Genomic DNA, 5,386 nt, shown 5'->3' with positions numbered 1-5,386 from the left:
CCTCTGCAGGATGGTAAAACAGACTCAAGACTTGCCAACCGCAGCTGTTCTCAGGCGAGGGCTCTCTCTGGCCGGCGGAAGTCAGCAGATGCAGCACAGGCAGTGCGCATGCGCGCACTGAGGGCCGCAGGGCGTCCATCTTCAGGCTGTTGTCAAGCTTGCGGGAGAGGCCATGTATGCGCTCCCAGTCACTCCAAATCTTTACTTAACATCTCATAGTCAACAATGTTCTTTTCGTTAATGACTACCTTTCAGGGAGACTATGAATTGTAGAAGTTATCACTTATTCCTTTTTTATAGATAGAAGATTAAGATAGTTCCACCCGACCTTTTCAGTCTGGTCTTCCACTGACTGGACTCCTCTTATTCCTACCTAGACAGCCACTATCCAGCTTTCCCAGAAATTTCTCTCAACCCTTCCTGGCTGCGTTTTCTGCCTGGCTTGTGCTGTTCCCCCTGCGATGAAGACTTTTACCTGTCCCTGCCTTTCAAAAGACCACCGTCTCTTCAATGCTACTGCATCGGCGAAAATTTTCCATGTGCCATGGTCTGAGATAATGTCCCACTGTAGTACTTCTTTTTATAGTACTTTGTGGATTATTAAGACCCTTGGTTTTATAGATATTTGTGTACACGTGCCCAACACTGGATTGTGAGGTACGTAAGGGCAGATGTCAGGTCTCAACTATTATTATATTTTCCAAAGGGCCTAGCAGCGTCTTATATGTAGTGAGTACTCGATAAATGTATGGTGAATTTGAATTTTAAAATTCAAAATAATAAAGACTGATGAAGGTATGATTATTAAAGGCATGAATAAAATGAGAGAAAGTATTTACAACATATGGAAGACAATCTTTATTAGCTTGAGTACATTAGCTCCAACAAATCAAAAGGGAAAGACAAAAAAAATCCCATAGAAATATGGGCAAAGGATATGTATAGCTATTTTTACAAGATAGGAAATATAAATGTCTAATAAACATAATGCACCATATTCAACCTAAGTAGTAAAGGGAAGTGCCAATTACAAAAAAAATCCAAGATGCCATTTTTTGGATGCATCAGATTGGTAAAATCAATAATTTTGATAGTGGTAACTAAGAGAGTTATGGGGAACAAACAGTTTCTGATGGGAGTAAAAATCACTGTAGCCATTTCAGAGAGCAGTTTGCAGGGATGACTCAATATTTCTGTTTTTCAGGATCTACGCAAAGTACTATTCTTCATGTGCACAAGGAGGTAATATTACAGCATGGTTTGTAATGGGAAACCAATCTTGCTGTCCTTCTGCAGGGATGTCGTGCTAGCCTGTGTAGGAGCTATAAAGAATGAGGTTGCCCCTGCAAAGGGGCCCTCTCTGACTCTGAAACACCACCTTTGTCTCTGCCCTTTTATGCCACTTTCTTTCTCCTCGTATCCATCACTTGGTGTTATATTACTCATGCACATGCATATTCGACTATTATCCTTCTTCTTCTCTAACATGTAAACTGACAAGAATAGATTCTTGGTCTACTTTTCCAGTGCTATACATGTAGCCTCTGGTACATAATAGGGACTCTATAAGTAGTTATTAATGACGAATGTGGGGTTATATGTAGCAGCATGGAAATACCTTCAAGGCATACTGAACGAGAAAAAGTAAGTCACAGAATAATACATCTAGGTTGATATAATTTATGTATAGTAAGTATAAAGCCAACGTTTTTTCAGTGTCTTTTTAATAATTCCAGGCTCTCTGTATCCCCTTTCATTTCAAGCTTGGCCACCTTAGGCTCAGCACCTTAGCAGAAGTTAAGAATGTCACATACATGCTTCTTCCTAACTCTGGTTGTCAATAGTGTAAACTCTCTTAGGGAAACAGAGAGAATTCTGAATCCTTTTCCTCCATCCTCCCCAGAATCTAAACAACAGAGACAACCAACCTTGAGCTGACTGGAGAAGGGAAAATGGGGTAAGTGATGAGCCCCCCCACCTCCTTTGGGGGGCTCTCTCACCCAGGCAGAGCTCAGAAGGTGAAAGGCAGAGGGAGTTTTGGTGGAAGAGAACTTGGATGGGGGTGCCTGGGTGGCTCAGTCATTAACGTCTGCCTTCGGCTCAGGGCATGATCCTGGGGTCCTGGGATCGAGCCCCACATCGGGCTCCCTGCTTCCCTGGGAGCCTGCTTCTTCCTCTCCCACTCCCCCTGCTTGTGTTCCCTCTCTTGCTGGCTGTCTCTCTCTCTGTCAAATAAATAAATAAAATCTAAAAAAAAAAAAAGAAAAAGAAAAAAAAAAAAGAGAGAACCTGGATGGCTTGGCAGGGATTCTCTTGTTTTAACAGGCAGTAGACTGATTCCTACTCTTCCAATCTGGACGTGGCAAAGGCAGGCTCCAGTTCTAAGGAGCCAGGCAGAGGGAAACAAGGGTTTTCTCCACAAATGCCTGTGAGACAGATGACTTAGAGGACCAGATGCTTCCCTAATTGCTACCAAATGTACCTTATTTTTATTCTATTTTATTTTAATTAACCTTTTTATTTGAGTATAATTGACACATGATATTACATTAGTTTCAGGTGCACACCGTAGTGATTCAACAAGTGCAAACATTATGCTATGCTTGCCACAAGTGTAGCTACCATCTGTCACTGTACAACACCATTACAAGAGCATTGACTATGTTCCTTGTGCTGTGCCTTTCATCCCTGTGACGTATTCATTCCATAACTGGAAGCCTGTAATTCTCACCGCCCTTCACCCTTTTTGCCCATCCCCCCACACCTCTCCTGTCTGACAACCCTCAGTGTGTTCTCTGCATTTACATGTCTGATTCTGCTTTTCATTTGTTTAATCTTTTTTTTTTTTTTTTTTTTAGATTCTATGTAAGAGTGAAATCATGTGGTATTTGTCTTTCTCAGTCTGACTCATTTCACTTAGTGTAATACCCTCTAGGTCCACCCATGTTGTCACAAGTGGAATACTTGTGTACTATGGGTGGCAATGTAAATTGGTAAGTCAACTGTGGAAAACAGTATGGTGGTTTCTCAAAAAATTAAAGATCGGATTACTGTATGATGTAATAATTCCACTACTGGGTATTTACCTAAAGAAAACAAAAACATGAATTCAAAAGGATATGTGCACCCTTATGTTTATATGTTTATTACATTATTTACAATAGCCAAGATATGGAGACAATCTAAGAGTCCACTGATAGATGAGGGATAAGGAAGATGTGTTATTTATATGTATATTTGGAATATTATATGGAATATATATGGAATATTGTAGAATATAGATATAAAGTAATATTATAATAATATTATATATAATGGAATATTATAATATGTTATAATATTATAATGGAATATAATATATAATGGAATATTATAATATTATAATTATAGGGGAAGAGAGGAGGGAACGGGCCGTAGCAGAAGAGAAGAGGGAAGGGGCTGATGGACTAGGAGCAATGTTTTTTATGCTACTAAAATAAGTACTCTAAATATTAATGATTTTCCTTGCAACTCAGAGTAGAGGCTGAGCTTTACACCTATATCTATATAATCCAGTAGGTACATAGAAAAACATCTGGAAGTTTGCAGGCATGTGCTGGGGACTTGAACTGTGGTCAGTAGTGAAGAGAGGCTTTGGTTTGATCTGTAATGTTTGGATTTTGTACCAAGAATGTGTTCATGTAGTCAGTGTAATTAAAAATAAAAATTTCCAAAAGACAAAAGATAAAAAGACAACCCAATATACTTTCTTGCCAAAAGGTGGGGTAAGAGTTGTCAGATTTGCTAAGACCATGTAGAGGGATTGAGTTTAGAGCTGACAGGCTTCTTTTTTTTTTTTTTTTTTTTAAGATTTTATTTATTTATTTATTTGACAGAGAGACAGCCAGCAAGAGAGGGAACACAGCAGGGGAGTGGGAGAGGAAGAAGCAGGCTCCCAGCAGAGGAGCCTGATGTGGGGCTCGATCCCAGAACGCCCTGAGCTGAAGGCAGACGCTTAAGGACTGCGCCACCCAGGCGCTCCCCCCTCCCCACTGCGCTACCCAGGCGCCCCCAGAGCTGACAGGCTTCTAAGGGGAAACCCGATAAGGCTGGGGTAGAGCTGTCTAAATTTAACCTATAGAAAGCTGTGATTCTGCATTTTTACTGATTCTTCATGTAGGTAATTCCTCTGGCCTTCCTACAGATTTGTCTACCAGCCTAAAAAGGCCAGAATTTATGAGAATTTATAACTCAAGAATTAATCAAAGGCTTATGAGGAGAAAGATGAAACATTAAATCTAAGTTCTGTCATGGATACGGCTTTTTAATTACTTGGGAAAACAATATAACATTCTGATATTTATGACTGTCTCATACTTTTTAGCTGGCTTCAATTATGTTAAGTTGTGTGTAACTTAAATTTCATTTTCTACGTGTCCTTGCTTTAACTAGTATGGCTTCAGTATTAATCTTGTTTTTCATTTCTTGATGCCTTCTGTTTCTTGAAGTTAATGAACAGTTTGAAATAATTTTTAGTCAGTTAATAAACATGTAATTATAAAACTACTGAGGTAGAAAAACTTGGACTTTGAGAAGCATTTCATTCATAAATCATCAGTGTTTGAGGGTCTCAAACTCTGGGTGTACTGATGCTTACCTATAATGATTTATCTTAAAGATACTGTGTCACCTTAACCTTTTTCTTTCCGTATCATGATTCAGCTTTCTGCCAGTTAGGTTGTGCCTTTGAAGACTGATTCAAGAGGCCAAAGTAATCCTCTCTCTCAGGCAGTTCCTACTGACCTTTTGATGGATCTGATACCCTTGTGATTCCCATTGGACCTACTGTGGTGCAGTATGCATGCCGCAGCATGATGATTTAGGCACAAAAAATGATTTACGCACAAAAGAAAATTAGTAATACTGGGTAGCTCATAGAATCTCTGTAGCTGGAAAACCAGCACTGGGAAATGGGCAGGAACGAACCAGTCTAATGAGGAGGAACGCTGCTGTCATAACTGCTGGGCCACAATGGATGCCATAGCTTACAATACCTCCATTGCCGTGAGCAAGTGTGAATGACAAATGATGCCTGGGCACTTGTCCAACAACTTCCAGACAGAACGGCAAAGTAACTATTCTGCATTTTCTGGGTCTAGAGTGGAAGGAAATGCTCTACATCTCACCAAGACTCAGAAGGTGGAAAATTCACAAACACAGGAAGGGAGTTCAAAGGCCAAGGAATTGCAAAAACTCCTAAATGTCTATCCAAGGGATAAAAGTGGAGCCTTTTTTCGTTTCCTGACACTGAAAGATTTATAAACACTGGATCTCTAAATATTGGGTATTAAATGCCTAACTGAGTTTATTGGTTTTCTATTGCTACATAACAAATTACACCAAAACT

The sequence above is a fragment of the Ursus maritimus genome, unplaced genomic scaffold, assembly GCF_017311325.1.
Source record: "Ursus maritimus isolate PB19 unplaced genomic scaffold, ASM1731132v1 scaffold_4, whole genome shotgun sequence".
Taxonomy (NCBI): Eukaryota; Metazoa; Chordata; class Mammalia; order Carnivora; family Ursidae; genus Ursus; species Ursus maritimus.
This window is presented reverse-complemented; position numbering follows the sequence as displayed.